This window comes from Zeus faber (genome assembly GCF_960531495.2).
Source record: "Zeus faber genome assembly, chromosome: 21".
Taxonomy (NCBI): Eukaryota; Metazoa; Chordata; class Actinopteri; order Zeiformes; family Zeidae; genus Zeus; species Zeus faber.
The window spans coordinates 5,868,129-5,887,028 of record NC_137208.1 but is presented as its reverse complement, the minus strand read 5'-3'; the positions used below and the strand labels follow the sequence as shown (position 1 = coordinate 5,887,028).

The 18,900-nt window shown below is 46.9% G+C and overlaps 1 protein-coding gene across 1 annotated transcript in view; it reads left to right on the top strand.

Annotated features, from left to right (window-relative positions):
- Positions 1-5,503: 5,503 nt before the first annotated feature.
- The window catches only part of mpped1 (metallophosphoesterase domain containing 1), a gene marked incomplete at its 3' end in the record, with an annotated part of 147,663 nt that continues 134,266 nt past the window's right edge, over positions 5,504-18,900 (top strand). The window contains exon 1 of the mRNA XM_080022473.1: positions 5,504-5,521. The remainder of the gene's footprint in view (positions 5,522-18,900) is intronic.

Below are 18,900 nucleotides of genomic sequence, written 5' to 3'. Positions count from 1 at the left end.
ATATTAATTATGTGCAAATATCTAAAGAGTCAATATCACCCAGTCCTAATTTGTATGTCATAACACATTTGCATTAACATACTTGAGACATCCATTTTCAACAACTATGGTTCTATGAAGTTATTCACGGTAAACTACTATGAATTTTTTTTTTAATACCTAACTTGATAACCGCAAGACTTGGTTTAAAGATTTAAATCCTTTCCAATTCTCCTCTCGCCACGTCTGGGACTCTTCACCACGTAGTCGGTGAAAAACTCTCTCTGAAACGGAACCCACCAACAAAACGTTGAAATGCGTGCACGCACACTGTACACGTGGGCCTGTATGTTTGAGTCTTACTGTCGCTTTGAGTCGGCCTCGACGTGACAGCGCGGCGTGTTTCCGTAGCGTGGTTATGGTGACGTGGCCGCGCTCTGGTTTCAGGCCTGATGGACGGACCTGACAGTGGAACCAAACACAAAACGTTGCATTTTGTGGAGTCGGACATATTTTGATTATTGCAGGTTTTTCTGCCCCCGTCAGACAACCTTTCAAACAAACACGGCAGGCACGCAGCATAAAGAGGATAAAGAAGCAATAGTTGGCGTAAAAGAAAATACATACAGTGTATGGATGCAACATACAAAAAAACCTTTTGCACAACCACCATTATGTGAATTTGTTATTACAGCCGTATACAGTGTTCACTGCCAATGTTTGGTTCTGGTGTTTAGGCTTATTGCCAACATTTTGTTTAGGTTCATTGTGCCTCCATCTTTCTGCTTCACTGTTTAAGTTATTGTAGTTATTGTAGTGTACATTTCATTTTTGGACATTTTTGTAACTTGATATTTTATCTATCTATCTATCTATCTATCTAACATATATACACTGATCAGCCTGGAAGTTGTGAGGTGGGGCCCCCATGGATCTGGCTTGTTGTTCCAGCACATCCCACAGATGCTCCATCTGATGGGACCCTAACCCCGCCCATCCACATGATGTAGAAGAAAACGTGATCCATCAGACCGGGCCACCTTCTTCCGTTGCTCCATGGTCCAGTTCTGATGCTCACATTCACATTGTAGGTACTTTCAGAGGTGGACAGGGGTCAACATGGACACTCTGACCGGTCTGTGGCTACACAGCCCCATACACATCAAGCTGTGATGCACTGTGTGTTCTGACACCTTTCTATCACAGCAGCATGAACTTTTTCACCATCTTGTGCTACAGTAGCTCCTCTGTGCTAGACGTCACTCCCCACGTGCATCAATGAGCCAAAGCCGTCCATGAGCCTGTCGCCGGTTCACCGGTTGTCCTTCCTTGGATCACTTTTGGTAGTTACTAACCACTGCACACCGGGAACACCCCACAAGACCTGTTGTTTTGGAGATGCTCTGACCCAGTCGTCTAGCCATCATAATGTGGCCCTCGTCAAAGTGGCTCAGATCCTTACGCTTGACCATTTTTCCTGCTTCCAACACATCAACTTCAGGAACTGACTGTTCACTTGCTGCCTCATACATCCCACCCCTTGACAGGTGCCACTGGAACAAGAAGATCAATGTTATTCACTTCACCTGTCAGTGGTTTTAATGTTGTGGCTGATCGGTGTATGTTGTTTATAGTCAAGATTCAATATGTAATACATAGTAAACAAGCCCTTTACCTTTCTCTCTCTGTGTGAAATTGAGTTTCAGCCTGTGCACGGGTCACACACATTTTTTATCACACACACTTCAACGGGCCGTCAACCGAGGTGCCTAATTCACTTGATGAGATGAGGACCATAAATATTTTCCTGGCAATTAGAAAGTAAGTGTGTGTGTGTGTGTGTGTGTGTGTGTGTGTGTGTGTGTGTGTGTGTGTGTGTGTGTGTGTGTGTGTGTGTGTGTGTGAACGGAAGTCGGAAGGCTGTCAGATGTCAACAGCTACAGGCCGGGACTCGCGTCAAACCATTCTTTCTTTCTTTATTACTTCCTTTTATTATTTCCTTCCCTTTTTCTTCCTTTCATTTATTCATACGGTTATTCTTTCTTTCCTTCTTTCTTTTATCCTTTCTTTCTTTGTCTCACTTGCGCTTGTCTTTCCATTTCTTATATACGTGTACAGACACACTCCACACCCCGGCCCTTGCGCTCCTTCTCATCCTCCCTCCCTCCCTCCCTCCCTCGCCCTCCTCCTGCAGGTCGGAGGTGGCGACTAAGGTGTGATTGTCGGCCCCTCTCACCCCTCTCACCCCAATCTCCCCGGCCGTGCTCCGCGGCGGGGTTTGAAGTTGCTACGACATTAATTAAATACCTGCTGCTTTTAATTCACACTGCTCACACACTTTGCCTTGTTTTTCTTTCTCTAATTATGTGACAGAGGAAATGCACAGCACTGGAGCTGCCACTATTATGACATCATCGCCTAATCACTGTCCGATTCCACCGTCATAGAACCAATTTTTGAGACACACACGTGTGCCCTTTGCAAATTAGGTGAATTTCCATCTGTCGGCTTGAGGCAAATTAACTGTGCCTTGTATCCCATATTTATTTAACTTGCACTTTCTAAGAAACAGCCATTCAATGTATTTATGCAATGCATGTATATGTTCCTCTGCTGTATATGCTGTTTAACTGTTTGTGGCGGTGTCCGTCTTTTCCGGGTAAAGAATGCAAAGAAAGAACAGCGTGCAATAGATGAGGGGGAGGGGAAAAAAAAAAGGAAATTGCAATTTTGAATGTTCTGGGACTTTGCGGCGTAATCCACTTAACACGGACGATCGTACAGATGACCACGTTAAAACACCCGGAGGAATCAAACAGCCTGCTGTCACGGCTCGCCGTACGTGGGTGGAGCTGCTTCTGGGATGAGCAGGTGAAGCCGGGGGGCGGGGTGCTTTGTGTTCTCTGGGGCTGTTGGAGGGCGGGGCTGGCGCGGAGCTTCTTCTCAGAGTGAAGGAAAAGTAAACACGCAGCGTTTCGCGTGTCGCGTTGTGTGATTAGCTGCTTGTAAATGCAGCGCGAGCGCTTTGTTGAACTCCCGTCCTGTTGGCGCCGCACTGACCGCGAGTATGGCTCACATCCTCATTGTTCGGATGAGTTTGTTTTCCTTGTCAGTGAGAGTCTCCGTCCTCTGAGTTCATCATGGTAATCAAAGTACAGTTAAAAAAAAAAAAAAGAAGAAGATTGTTATTTTTAAAGGACAATTTCTATGGAGGTGGTTCTGTCTTATGAGGTGTGTGTGTGTGTGTGTGTGTGTGTGTGTGTGTGTGTGTGTGTGTGTGTGTGTGTGTGTGTATGATACTTTGTCTTGCACCGATCAGTGGCGGAAGAGAGAGAGCTGGGAGAAGAGGGTGAGGGAAATAAAGGGGAGGAGGAGAGACGGCGCAGAGCGGAGCGAGACGAGGCGCAGAAAGTGAAGTTGAAGAGCGAAAGAAAGGATTGACGGATGAGAGGCAGAAAGGGAAATGAAGAGGTGGAATGATTAGATACCAGGAGAAAAGACCGGGGGAGCAGGGTTAGGGGACAAAATAAGTGGAAGAAGGGAGGACTGGAGAGGAGGATGAGAGGGAGACGAAAAAAGACGTGGAGGGGGAGAGAAGAAAGGGGGAGAGGAAGATGAGGGGGGAGAGGAAAAAGGAGCGGGGGACGAAAAGAGGGGACGGGAGCGGAGGATGAGAGGGGAGCGGAAAAAAGCTGTGGAGGAAGAGGAGGAGGGGGGAGCAGAGGAGAGGTGGGGAGACCGAACAAAGAGAAGAGAGATGGAGAGGAGGAGGAGGAGAGAGGGAGTTAAAAGAGGAGTGTAGGATGTGGGTTGAGGTCTGATGGGGTGCCGGCTGGATCCTCTTTCGTTCACACGGAGGGGGGGGGGGGTCGGACGGAGGGTGGAGGAGGGCTGAGGAGGGTGGAGAGGGGGATGAATGTTTGCTTAAGTGTCTCCGCATGGCAACCACTTGTAAGCGGTCGCTGTGAAAGCCTCGCCTGGCTCCGTCTGAGGGTGAGGGCGCGGGGTGGGGGTGGGGGGATAAACACCAACCAACGAATAAACACCACCCGTCCCTCTCCTTAACACCGCCCTGCTGTAGCTACATCGAACTCAACCTGACGCCACCACCAGAACCTGAGAAATATCCTCACTTTAGGAGGTGGACAAATTCCGGGCTCAGAAAAAAAAAAAACAATCCCCGTTTCCATGTTTTTGCTCGGGCCGCGCACCGATCCGGCTGATTCCAGTTTCCCTTTCCGAATCCGGTGTATTGGTGCATTCCCATTGTGCCGTAGTGACACTTCCCAGGGGACGTCGTCGTGTCAAGTGAGCTTCCAAACCGTGGGAGGGTGCAACGGTCACTTCAGAGCACATTTCACCCACAATGCATCGGCAGGTGCACCAACCGCAGGTGCACACCGCCACCCACTGTATTGTTTGTGTATGCCGACTGTTGTTTAAAAAATGATAAGCCAGAGCTTCAGGGGAAACCTCATGAAGTTAAATCCAGCCCATAAAGCCCACGTGTGCCGGCTGATCAGAACGACGCAGACGCATGGGGGCAGACAGCGAGAGCAACCTTCCACACAAGACGTACACAAATAATGGCCGCCGGCCCATGGTTATGGATGATGAATTATGTTTTTGACAAAAATAATAAATCCCAAAACAATCAATTTCAACAAATTCACGGTTAGTTTAAATGAGGGTCATCTTGCGTCACGCCTCCCTCCCCCCATGACACCAGGGGACGTGGTATACTCTGACGTAACCCTTTTCCCATTTAAACCCTCTGGTTTGGCCAACGCACCTGTTGCCAATTCTGGACCTGGTCGGACACACCAGCAGACCGGTAAATTCACCACGGAAGGCACTTACTTTTGGTCACAAATGCACAGATACTTCTCCTGGTAGTATGTCCAGGTGCCCTTGAGCAAGACCCTGAAACCCACCGCCCCCGGCCAAATTGCTCCCGATGAGCGGGTTGGTGCATGGCCGCCTTCGGGGCAAACTTTAAGAGCGCTTCGGCTTTATATCACACTTCACCTATAAGCACGCTGCCTTGCTGAATTGTTGAATAAATGAGAAGGGCGTGTCTGCCACAGCCCCCTCCCCACTGCACAGCTAACCTGTCTGAATTCTCTCCATCTCTCCTTCTCTTCCAGACATGGACGAGTGTGAGAACGACTACAACGGCGGCTGCGTCCACGAGTGCATCAACATCCCGGGAAACTACCGCTGCACCTGCTACGACGGCTTCATGCTGGCCCACGACGGACACAACTGCCTGGGTAATGAGACACGCCCGGTGTTATACGGTTCCAGTTCACCTCAGCCCCATCAAAATGCCCCATGGGTAATTTAGCGAGCTTTCAGCGTCACAGCGGGGCCCTGTAAACACATCCGGGCACCCACTGGTGTTGAACACATTCACACTTCCACACGCCCTCAGTCGTGCGCATTGACTCGACAGTTGCACTTGTCTCTGCCTTGATCAGATGCCGGCTCGAAGGAGACCGTGTGTGTGTGTGTGTGTGTGTGTGTGTGTGTGTGTGTGTGTGTGTGTGTGTGTGTGTGTGTGTGTGTGTGTGTGTGTGTGTGTGTGTGTGTGTGTGTGTGTGTGTGTGTGTGTGTTGGCTTTGCATGACTGACTTCTGCTGGTGGTTGTGGGGGTAGATCCCAAATTTGCGATGGCGACAAATGAGGCGTAGCTTGCGGAGCCAGAACTGTTGGACAGCTCGACTGCGCCACGCGCTTCCACGCCCTCATTTGGCGGGGCCTATTTAAGCAGCCAGTCCCTCCTGCCCTCCCCGCGTTGCTGCGTTCCCTCCACCTCCCCTGCATCCACCTGTTGGGCTCCACTCTTCTATCCAGTGGGGGGGATTCATCCCCATCACTCCTATATCTCCAGCTCACTAAGGATGCCTGTGTTCACTGTACACCATTATGAATTGTTTTTAATAATTATTCCATTTATTTTTTTGGAGCCAGCACCACTGATGTACATTCCACGCTCAGCAACAGATTGAGGCCGAATAAGAATCTTGAACTGTGGATATTCCACGTTGCATATAAGGAAACTTTATTTCATATGAGTTTGAGTATCACATCGGCTACTTTCATGATTTCATGCAGCGTGGACGGAGCTCCTGAAGGATTATATACAAAGCATGAATTCTGTTTAACCATTTTAACAAAATGTTTATTTGTATTTTAAAAAAAAACCATATCAGTCACGATCACTATGTCACTCTTAGAAATGTCCCGCGACCCCACGGCTGAGAATGTCTGGGGTAGATATTCTTGAAAATGTGTGTGTGTGTGTGTGTGTGTGTGTGTGTGTGTGTGTGTGTGTGTGTGTGTGTGTGTGTGTGTGTGTGTGTGTGTGTGTGTGTGTGTGTGTGTGTGTGTGTGTGTGTGTGTGTGTGTGTGTGTATGCGCACTCCGTTCATCGAGTCTGCAGCCCAGCACTTCTTTACAAATTGGCGGTGCCGTGCTAGCGCCGTGCGCTCTGGTCTCCTCACACATCAGCCCGTATGTTACTTATGGGCTGATGACTTCCCCTCCAGCAGCTCACTGGCCGCCGCTCTACGCTGTGCTTTATTACCTGAAGGATTCAGCCCATTTAGCCCCGACGCTGCGCCGCCGCCTCCGCGTCAGCCAGACAAATGGTTTTTTTTTTTCCCCCGCTGGATGTGCTCAGACACATTTAATCTCCTCGCTTCCAGGCCGCTGACTGACACCGGCCAAATCAAAATACGTCCCCCGCCTGTAACCCGAGCGTCTTCGGCGAGACGTGTTTTGGCATTTCCACGTGTTATATTTCCCGTCCGAGCCCCCGCCGGAGGGACGGAGCGCTAATAGATGCGGCCGTCGGCGCAGGGAGGCGGCGGGGCTGCGGATCGGCGCTCCCAGGTATTGGTTTCAGACTGTTGTTACAGCGAATACCTCAAGTCCCCCTGCGGCCCGGCGCTCGAGGAGTCCTGGTTTTCACCCAGCCGGCGACGGGTTCAAGTCTCGATGCGCGAGCCTGCGGCGTGGCAGCGAACCCCGAAATACTTTCGCAAATATCTCCGTCCAAGGTGAAATTGCGAAGAAAGGAAAACACTTTGTGGTAGGATATATAGTCATTTGAATTATGATGTCATCATAGTGTCAGAGTAATGCAGCTAAAAGCTGTTTAACCGAAGTTCACTTATCCTCCCTATCCGTCAACCGGATCATTCCTTTCCTTTTGCAGTCAGGCTGCATCGGCCTGTACGGTAACGCCGGCTGCAAAGAACACCGGCGTGTCGAAAATTGTTACGAAACTACGAAACTGCAGTGCCTCGCGTGAGGACAGTACCATCCGCAAAACTCAGCTGACTGAACTGGCAACCCTACAGACAGCTTCACAGCTGATGGCCAGATGGGCGGTGGGTTTATAGTTGTAGCTGCATTTAAAACAACAAAGGAGCTGTTGAATGAGTTGAATGACGACGGGAGGTTCACAGGAGCTGGACTCGAGGCTGCTTTCACACATGCACCGCAGCCCTGAACATGACCCGGACATTACCCAGCCTGCACTCTGGTACAGAGCCGGCGTAACGCCCCATCGAGCGGCACGTGTGAACGGAGCAGGTGGTCGTCCGGAGCGTGAGAGGCCGTGCCACGCGTTAATGACGTCTCTATCGCTCATCACTGGCGGTGTCATCAACCCGCCCGCTCGTCCAGGGTGGAGAAGGGTCATTTACCCCCGTGCGCAGCTGCGTCGTACTCCTTTCTGCTTCCCTTCATATTCCTTTCCACTCTTTGGTTTATATGACGTCCATATTCATGGGGCGTCAACGGCAAAAAAGATTACTCGATAGCCTCGTGCGCCATCTTGGGTTTGCTACAACTCTGCAGCGTCACTGCGTCACGTCCAGCCTCCTCACGCTCCGCCCGGGCTCCGCCCCTTGCCTAAAGCAAACTGAGTATTTCCAGCTGGTGTCAACGCGTCTGACACGGACAATCTCCTGTTGTGTTCTGCATGTGTGAAAGGTCCGGACAATGTCCAGAACCGATTGTCCGGAGTGCGGGTGTGAAGGTCCTGGGTTCGAAATCCCGTCCGTCCCAGGTCCTCCCCGTGCTGAGTTTGCATGTTCTTCCGGTTTGCATGTTTTTCCCCCGGGTGCTCCGCCTTCCTCCCACCATCAAATGACATGTATGTTCGGGGTGAACGCTCGCGCGGTCGGTCCTCGGGGTGTGCAGGACCTCCACCGAATGCGGAGGATTTCATCTCATTGTCGTGCAATGACAATCGATGATATTCTAATCTCTGTCCTGGACACGCAGCGATGGGCTCGGTGTCGACCTCGTCTGAATCTGGGGAAGGAGTCAATTTTTCCGAAAAACCGGAGCGTCCCACGAACGCACCTGACAGGATCCCTACACACCAAGGCGACGGATGGTGACTGTACGGACGTAGTAGGCGTCGCGTGTTTGTTTTCCGGCGGTCCGACCCACGGGATCGAAGGTGAGCCACTTTAGCCTGGCGGCCGAAGCCGAGAGACCTCTGGGCCGGGAAAAAAGCCGCAAAAGAAGCGGACGACCGACGGAGGGTAAAAGGAGCGGCTGGAGGAGCCGGGGGAATGAGGTCCCGTCACCTTTAACCCTCCCGAGCAGAGCTGCTCCATTTGAACTCCAGAGTATTTCATTTGGCGCCTCAACTGCTTATCTTATAATTCAAGGAAGAAGGGGGAAAAAAAGAATGTCACGGGGAAAAAAAAAAACGTTAATAAAACAAAAATTGATCTATTTTACTTTCAGGGTTCGGAGTGGAATTCCACGCTGGTTGAACAGGGGCCAGGGTTTTTTTTAGTTTGTTTTTTTTCTTTTAGTTTTTGGGATGGGGTGAGTAAGTTTAGGGTGGTGGGTGGGTGGGTGGGGGTGGCGGGGCGTGACTGGAAATGTGTCTGATAGCGTTTTGTGTTGTTTATTTCCTTTGGGCCGTCTGTATATGGGCCCTGACTGCCTGCAGCTGGCCTGCGCTGGTGAGCCGGCGTGTCGCGCTGTGTGTTGTGGTGAGCCGGGGAAACCGCCCAGGGGATTTTGGGATACGCCACATATGTCGTCGCCGCTCCCGGGCCGGAGCCGTGGCAGGGGCGGGGCGGGGCGGGCGGAGCGGGGCGGGGCTGGCGCAACTGCCTCCGCTCCTGCGTTTTGGATGTGAGTGATGCCGCCGTCGCCGCCGCCGCCACCTCGGTAAACATGGCTAATCATCCCGAGACGCAGAGTTCACACCAGGCGACCGGTTGTGAAATCACAGCAGCCGGCGGGCGACAAGCCCCGCCCCGCCCCGCCCTTTTGTTTTTCTCTCTTTTTTTCTTCTTCTCTCTTTTCTTTCTTAATTTATTTTTCTTATTTTTCTTTCTCCCTCTCTTTCTCTTTCATTCCCTCGCCGTTTCTTTCCTTTCCTTCTTTTATTACCTTGTCCTTTCTTTCTTTCCTTTCCTTCTTTTATTACCTGGTCCTTTCTTTCTTTTTTCCTTCTCGTTCTCTCTGCGCCCCGTCTGTTTTTCTTTCTTTCTTTCTTTTTTCTCTTTCTTTCATCTTTTCTTTCTTTCTTTCTTTTTCTCTCTTTCTTTCTCATTAATTTGTTTGTCCAGTCCTTCTTCCTCTTTCATTCCTTCGCCCTTTCTTCCTTCATTTCTTTCTTTCTTTCTTTTATTACTTTATCCTTTCTCTTTTTCTTATCTTTCCCTCTTCCTTTCTTTGCCTCGTCCTTTCTTTTCTCTTTTTTCTTTCATCCCTCTTTCTTTCTGTCTTTCTTTCTCTTTCATCCCCTCGCCATTTCTTTCTTTTATATTTATGTTATTACCTCATCCTTCTCTCTTTGTTACCATATTCTCTTTTTCACTTCTATTTCTTTCTTTCTTTCTTTCTTTTTTCTTTCTTTCTTTATCATTCATTAATTACTTTGTCCATTCTTGCTTCCCCTTTCATTCCCTTGCCAATTCTCATTTCTTTCTTTCTTTCCCCTCTTTTTCTCTCTTTTCCTTCTTTCTCTCTTTCTTTCTCCACCTCATCCTTTCTTTTTTCTTTTATCCCTCTTTATTTTTTTTCCTCATCCTTTCTTTCTTTCATCCTGTCATGCTTTCTTCCTTTCATCATATCATCCATTCTTTCATCCTTTCTCCTTCGCCCTCATACTTTATTTCTTTTCGTCCTTTCCTTTTTTTCCACGTCTTTTTTCCTTTCTCTTTTTTTTTTGTCTGCTGTTCCCTGTCTGTCACTCAGCCTGTGTTCACCCCTCTCCCTCCTCCTTTCTCTCTCTCTCTCTCTCTCTCTCTCTCTCTCTCTCTCTCTCTCTCTCTCTCTCTCTCTCTCTCCATTCTCTTGGTTATCTTGGCTGCTGCTGTCTGCTGGACTCCATCCAGCCTCCCCCTCCAGAGGCCGTGGACTTGCTCTTTATTTGACGTCTTTATTGTGGAATGTCTCAGATAGAGCACAGAATGAGGACCACAGCACCGCTTCACTCCTCCTTCTCCTCTCCCCTCTTTCTTTCTTCACTTTCTGTCACTCTACCTCTCCCTCTCTCTCTCTCTCTCTCTCTCTCTCTCTCACACTGTTCCATTCAATTCATCGTGGTTCAGTTCAGTTGACGTTTCAATTCAGTTTCAATGCGTCCCTTTCAATTCTGTTCTTACTTCGCTTCCATTCGGCTGCATTCAATTCAATTCAGACTTTATCGGCACAAGTTGACACGACATTTACCTCAAATTTTACAGTTAAAATGTCAAAACTCAATAGTATAATATTGTATATTATGATGTAATATAATTTAGCATAATATAATATTTTATAATATAATATAGTATTATATAGTATAATATGATATAATATAATATTGTAAAATATGATATAGTATAATATAATGTCATTTTTATAATATGATAGTTTTCTTTGGTTCTTTTCCTGCTCGTATCATGAGTCTGTCTTTCTTTCATTTCCTCCTCCTTTCTTTTTTCTTTCATACCCTCGTGTGTTTGTTTGTTTGTTTGTTTGTTTGTTTGTTTGTTTCTTTTTTTCCTTCTTTCTTTCTTTCTTTTGTCCTTTCTTTCTTGCTTGAGTGTTACCAAAGCAACAAAATCCATGTAATTCCCATAAAGAATATGAAAGATTGTAATGATGTTAATTGATTATGATTCAGGTCCAGAAAAGAGTCAGCTAACCCTCTCAGGTCGATAATCTCACCCGTGCAATCGCAGGTAAAAAAAAAAAAAAGAATTTGGTTTATAAATCTCTCTCTGCCTCCGCATGAGTTTATCACATGCGTCACCTTAAAATTGCAACTTTCCGACTAATTGTCATTGCACAAAGTTAAAAAAAATGCATTTCTCTGCATTTCACCATCATAGTAACGGACGTATCTAGGAGCAGTGGGCTACCATGTAGAGGCGCCTGGGGAGTAGTTGGGGATTAAGTGCCTTGCTTAAGGACACGTCAGCACGCTACCAGAAGGTAGCGTGCTGACGTGAAAAAGCTGTCGCCTGTTCTCTCTCTCTTTTTCCACGCTGTCTGAATGTCTTCTCTTTTCCTGTCTATCTTTCCTTCCACCTTTCTTTTCTCTTACGGCCAAGTGATATTCAAAGTGTTGTGGGTGTTTTTACCATCTGTCATCGTTTTTGTTTTTTTTATCTTATTTCTATATTTCATTAGTATCCATCGACGATGAACAATAAAAATGTGGAAATTTACAATAAACCTAATGATAAACAATAGACAATAACCTGAATAAATTTAAAAATAAATCTAACAATAAACCCCAAAAAATACACCCAAAAATACACTGGCTGCGTGCTGTAGGATCCATGATTGAGTAATGCTGCGTTCCTGCGTTTTGACTCATGGATCCGTCCTCTGCACTGATGTCCTGTCATCACTAACTCAGTAAATACTTCCCCGTGACGCATGGCGACCTTATAAACATAACTTTTGGGGAGGGACACCGGCCAACCACAGTTTGGGCTGAAGCCGTGTCCGAAAACCTGTCTGTTTGTTTTGGTGTCCCGCTCGGTCAAAAGATTGGACAAAAGGCAACGCACGCACATGCACCACACACGCACGCACACATACACGGAAATACAGCGGTGGAAGGAACAAATTACAGCTACTCACATTCCCGCAATGGCGTTGTTCTTTTTTTGTACTTTTATGTCTGTAACTTGTGCTGTAATGGACTTGCAATAACACCATTACAATGTACATACTGTATAAGCTTGTTAATACATAGTAATAATCAATATTTATAATTTATGCCTTAACAATAATTTATCCATATGTGCATCGCATTACATTTAGTACATGTTATTTTATTATTTTAGTATTATTTTTATATAGTATCTCACTATTTCTATTTTGTATTTTACACATATTTGACAATTCATATCTATATCTCACACACACACACACACAGACATACTGTACTAGTGCATAGATGCACATGTAGAGACATGCACAACAACAAATATATAGATATAACATGCGAAAACCTGAAACACACACACACACGTGCGTACGGGCATGTATTGTTATTCTTAGTCTTATTTTGTGTTTTGATGTTTCTATTGCTGCAATGATAATCATTTTACTCCCTCATACCCGTTTGGCGGACGTGACAAAGAATCTTAAGTCTCATGAGGTTGTTGTCAAGAATTGTGACACTTAAAATATACAAACAGCAGTGTATCGGTCAACATTTTGACATAATTGATATCATGGAGATTCCATCATAATAACATCACATAATTACCTGTCCTGGGAAACTTGCTCGAGAGACAAAGGTGTCTTCCCGACAGCAAATTGGAAAAAGGGGAATCCATGTTTTTATTTATATATATATATATATATATATATATATATATATATATATATATATATATATATATATATAGGTTCTTCAGCTCGTGTGAATGGGTTTGGAGGTGTCGTCGATTAGGATCGCATGTGTCCCTGACTGATGAAACTATAAGACCTGCTAACTCTCACCCGCTGGTTCTTCCGAGGGTCGTAAATCACACCAGGGCGGTTGAATTGCACGTGCTGCCTGGACGCGTTCATTCCTGGTTGTCGCCGTTTTGTTTATTTATTTATTTATTTATTTATTTATTTATTTATTTTGACAGTCGCAGCGCGCCGTCGACGTCCGCCTGCGGATTTGGGGAAGGGTGACAGCCGCCGTAGCTGGAACAGAGTTGCTCTAACGGGAAGGTTGTGTGTGTTTGGCTGCAGCTCGGGGTTCACCCCCTCACCAATTATCCCGCCTCTGTCCTGGTTTGGAAACACTCTGGCGCCACGAGTTCCTCAAACTTATTTTCATTTTTCAAAATTTTCCTGGGGACACACTTTTTAAAAATGACTAACCACCATAACTGTGAGCAGAGCAAATTTCTACGTCAGAATCAGAGTTTAGAGATAATTTCGCCGGGTGCGTCATAAATTTGCCCAGGTGAGGAGAACGATTTGCATTAAAAAAAAAAATCTGAAATAATAATTTAAAAGAAACGGAGTAAAATAAGAATAAAAAGTGAAGTAAAAATAAAATACTAAAAGTCAATATACACAAATAGCCAAAAAATACAGAGCAGAAATAGTCAAATATATGAATTATTATATTATATTCTGGGCAGGGGATGGATTATTGGTATGATATACAGTGAAGTAAATGACAAGAAGGTGTTAATCACTTTGGAATAAAGGCGTCGTGTCAATGAATATTCCCGATGTTTTTTTTTTTCTGAAAATGAGTTGATGTTTTTAAACACAGATATTGGTGCTTGAACGGGTAAACCGGCCATTTCGGAGGACGTGAGGAACGGCGCGCCGACGAGTGGAAATACGACTCCAAAACAAAGAGAGGGTTTTCCTTTTGCGGCCTAATTAAAAACCCCCTTTGTCGCGGGGACTCGGGCGTGACGGACGTGTTTCGTAGCCTGCTGGGATTTCCTCTGGAAGGGTCTCGACCCCCGGAGGCCTGGAGGCGGCTCAGCCCGCCTGGAGAATGACACCCGGAAGCTCGGAAGGAAAACCTGCCGGTGGAAAAACCACGGAGGGGAGGGAAAAAAAAAAAGAAAAAAAAAAGAGCTGTCGGAAGTCGTCCCAGATGCGTTAGCGTCAACAAGTTAGGGCACTTATTGATTTAAGATTGCATAATTGCTGATTAAAAGGCAGCGCCGTCCGGGCCCGTTTGATTTGGACTGGTTATTTATTTAGTTTTGACCTGGACGCAGCTGGACCTGCCGTGTCTCCGGTCGCTGCCGCCCGCCGTGAGTTTATTTTTGGTTGTCGACGCTTCCCTTTCATTATGAAGGGGGTTCAGGGTCACGGGCAGCCAATGAGCACAGCCGTCAATGAAAGTTCACCTTGTATTTCTTCGTTTTAATGAGTTTCTGGACGTTTCTGGCTCGGGAGACAGTATTTAGACAGTTGTTTTCTGGCACTGAGCCTTGAATCCGTGTTTTTGCGGGAGGGAGTGGAACAGAACCCCCCCCAAAAAAAAGTATAAGTTTACTCTGTTTGAACACAGGCCTTGAAATAAATTTGTCTCCCATCATGTCTGAATTCATAATGGTTCACGGCACGTCCTTATGGAGTTATTTTATATTGAGAAACGTACCGCTCTGCCGCATATTCTCACTGCGCTGGGGCAAATTTTTACAACCCAATAAATCTCTTAAAAAAAAAAAAAAAAACAGGAAATTGCGCATCAATGTGCCACGTCTCTTATGGTGTCATTTTAGTTAGTTATGTTACTTGGAAGTTAATATCATGTTTAAGTCAAAACTACTTATGACGATTTCCTCAGTGCAACCGGAGAGAGACATCGGCCACAGCAGGTGGCCAGGAGGCAGCGACACAACTACCTGTTTCTAGTCCCTTACATTTGCCGATGCGCAAAAGAGGCGATGAGACCACGGACGCGTTTCTCAACAGTAGCTCGTTGAGCGAGGTTTTGCTACCAGCAGTAGTGAACCATGAGAACCAAGATTTAAGGCTTTTTTTAAATAGATTTTACCCTATATTATATAACATATCCATGTAATCCCATTTAGACGTTCTTTTTCTTTTCTGCAGCCAGTCTCCTCCCAACGCCCTCTTCTCACCCGGGCGTCCAACCTACTATGTGTCAGGCACATCCTCGCTGCTTCTAAACAAAAGTTTACACAAGTTTACACAAGTGCAATCAAACAAAACATCGCGGCTCCGGTCCAAAATTGCAAAACGGCTCCGTTTCGCCAGTGTTTACGCAGGAAGGTTTTGCAGGAATCAATCGGCGCTGGAGTCGGTTTGCCCCCCCCCCCCCCCCCCCCCCCATTCCTCCGACAGCTTCCCGAATAAAGCCACTCGGGCCGCCCCGGCTCTGATGACCCCGGGAGGTTCCGGCGCTAAATACACCGCAGGGCCGGGGCTCGGACGGACTGCCGCTGGCTCTAAACCGGCATCGGCCGTCGTCCCTGGAATGAGGCGCAGACTACGCCGGGTTCATCGAGCCCTTCGCGGCCCCCTGGTGTCACGATCCCAGGTTTCTCCGAGCGACAGCGTCTTCGATAGGTTTTTCCATAACTCTGTTATGCTGTTTGACAAAAAAAACGTGTGTGTGTGTGTGTGTGTGTGTGTGTGTGTGTGTGTGTGTGTGTGTGTGTGTGTGTGTGTGTGTGTGTGTGTGTGTGTGTGTGTGTGTGTGTGTGTGTGTGTGTGTGTGTGTGTGTGTTTCTATTTATTTCTTCATGTTTCTTGGCTCCCGACCGCTTTGGAGTTTCTGGAATTGGGATGGTTATACATCAGAGCCCGAGCTCAGTTTGTTTTCTCGGGGGGGGGGGCGTACGACAGGTCATTTGAGGTGGTTCAAAACAAGTGAAAATTAAAGTAAATGAAGAAAAGGACACGAGACTCCAGAGGGTTGAACGACGAGGTGGGGAGGAGGAGGTTCGGTGTCGGTGAGGTAACAGTTCCCGCCCCTGAGAGACCGTCGTTGCAACACCCTTTAAAGAAAAATAAAAATAAAAACCTGGTAAATGCAAAGTGAAGTGATTACGAAAATTACAATCTTTATTAGTCCGTAGGAAATGAAAAGTGCTCTTCTCCTGGTCGGAGCAGTTCAACAAGAAGGGATATGTCATCTGAATCGCTCCTCCTCTCTCCCTCTCTTAACAGGGCTCTTTAACAAGTCTGCTCCATGGGGGGGCGCGGGGGGGATTTAACAAGGTTTTATTTTATTTTTTAACATCGTTCTTAAAAAGGGGGGGGGGGGGGGGGGGCGCACGTTGCCAGGTAAAGCCCCGACGCTGCCCGTAAATAAAAAGCCCAGTGAAACTCCCGTGGAGGAATGTGAAGGACCCGGAGAGAGGTGAAGGACAGCGAGTTAGAGGGGGAAGAGGGGGAGAAAGTCAGGGATAAACATGGAGGCCGTTTTGGAAAAAAGAGAGGGGGAGGGCGAGTGAGGAGGGGTTGGGGGCCGGACACACAGGTGAGAGAGAGAGAGAGAGAGAGAGAGAGAGAGAGAGAGAGAGAGAGAGAGAGAGAGAGAGAGAGAGAGAGAGAGAGAGAGAGAGAGAGAGAGAGAGAGAGAGAGAGAGAGAGAGAGAGAGAGAGAGAGAGAGAGAGAGAGAGAGACGCTATTTCCAGACGGGGTGACGCAAGGTGAATGGGGCTCAGTGATTTCGTAGCGGGCGCTGTGGTATTTTTAGGGAGCTCCATTGTGTCTGTCAGTGGAGATCTGGTGCTAAAGCCTTCACGGCTTCGCCCCAGTTACTGGCCTGAATGCCAGAGACACCCCCACCACCGCCCTTCCCATGCACCCCTAAAATACACTGACTCTCCATCTGATGGGCTGTAGATATGAACAGGGAGGGACTTTCTTTTTAACGAAAGCGCTTTAAAGCGCTCCATACAGACGAGACACTCAAGTCGGCTTTACACCGGATCCGGCAAACGGCGACGCCTCGGCATAAGCCTCATTTATTTCTGCGACAAAAACGCGGGTGAGCCGCTCCAATCCTCGGCGGAGCGGGATTTCGCACTGGTCCGCCGCAGGGTTCGCGATCCGGCGGCGGGAGGGAGGCGGAGTCTTTCTGGTGGTGCGGGGCGCCGAAAAGGCCCGCGGGTTAAAAGGGGGACGTCAGATAGCGCGAAAGAGGTGGATCAAACCGACCAGGGAGGTGCCAGCACCATCACCTGCGGACCGTGGCTTAACCACGCCCCCCTTGTCTGCCACACCTGGTTTTTTTTGTTTGTTTTTTATCTCTGGAACTGGGCTTAAAAATGAAGTAAATGGGTTGTGTTAAATAGTAAAAATTAGGTTATTTAACCTTGGATGTCACCATGTTCACCATGAATTAACCGTTATTCATTCAGTGAATAATGAATATGTTATTAAGAGAGACAGTTGCAGGAAGTAGAGTGATCAGTTCAGTATTTGTGTATCGCTTCGAGCGCAGCGCATGGTTGACGTCAGGAATGCTTGACATGATGACGATGGCAATTGCCACGAATCATACATTTTGTGTAAATACGGTAAAAAAAAACCAAGTGAAAATATTTGTATATTCGTATATATAAAAGTCCAATATCATGACATCATATTTAAATTTAAACACTTTATTGGTTAAAGTGGCGATATCAAAAATATAAATTACAAATGAAAATTATAGTGAAATAAAAATATCTAAAATAAAATAGATTTGGGAACTTTGCCGTGTGCATGTGTGGGTATCCATGCACATGTCGTGGGCATTTGTGTAGTTAATTGTCGGTCATAGATGGACACACACACACACACACACACTGGTTATATAATAAGTAAAAAATGAGGACGTTATAATTACAGAAATCTGTTCACAGACTTGTGAATGTGTCTAAATGCTCTCGTTGGAACAGCAGTATACACCGCGACACACTATGCACACACACACACACACTCTCACTCTCTCTCTCTCTCTCCATCACTAGTGTGTTTTCCATTGCACTGGCCCAGCCGCTTTGATCCCTGTTAAAATCAGTCAAGGGTGTTATATGGTTCCAGTTCACCTCAGCCCCATCAAAATGCCCCATGGGTAATTTAGCGAGCTTTCAGCGTCACAGCGGGGCCCTGTAAACACATCCGGGCACCCACCGGTGTTCCCGGAACACATTCACACTTCCACACGCCCTCAGTCGTGCGCATTGACTCGACAGTTGCACTTGTCTCTGCCTTGATCAGATGCCGGCTCGAAGGAGACCCCGTGTGTGTGTGTGTGTGTGTGTGTGTGTGTGTGTGTGTGTGTGTGTGTGTGTGTGTGTGTGTGTGTGTGTGTGTGTGTGTGTGTGTGTGTGTGTGTGTGTGTGTGTGTGTGATGTGTGTGTCATGCTTGTGCATACAACTGTGTGTGTGTGATTGTGTTTCAGATTCATTTTTCTGTTTATATGTGTATGTGTCTTCATGATGTACGGTCATGCCTGTGTGTGTGTGTGTGTGTGTGTGTGTGTGTGGGTGGGTGTGTCTGTGAGATGTTTGTCGTGTGTGTATACAACTGTGGGTGATTGTGTTTCAGATTATTTTTTCTGTTTGCATATGTATGTGTCTTCGTAATGTATATCCGTGTGTGTGTGTTTATTTAAGTGCATGTATGTTTTTACTGTATGTGTGTAAATGTCTGTCTATTCTACATTTGCGTGTGTGTGTGTCTTTCAACTGTGTTTGCGTGTCTCAATGTGTGTTTGTACTGTGTGTGTGTGTGTGTGTGTGTGTGTGTGTGTGTGTGTGTGTGTGTGTGTGTGTGTGTGTGTGTGTGTGTCTCTCTCTCTCTGACCAGCTTCCAGACGACACAGGGAAGCCTTTTCCAACCCTTAAACTAACACAGACACACGTTTGTTCATCAAGTCTAATGAGCGGCCTTTCCAGAGCGTTCTATTTCCATCCCTGCGAGTGTCTCCTCCTCC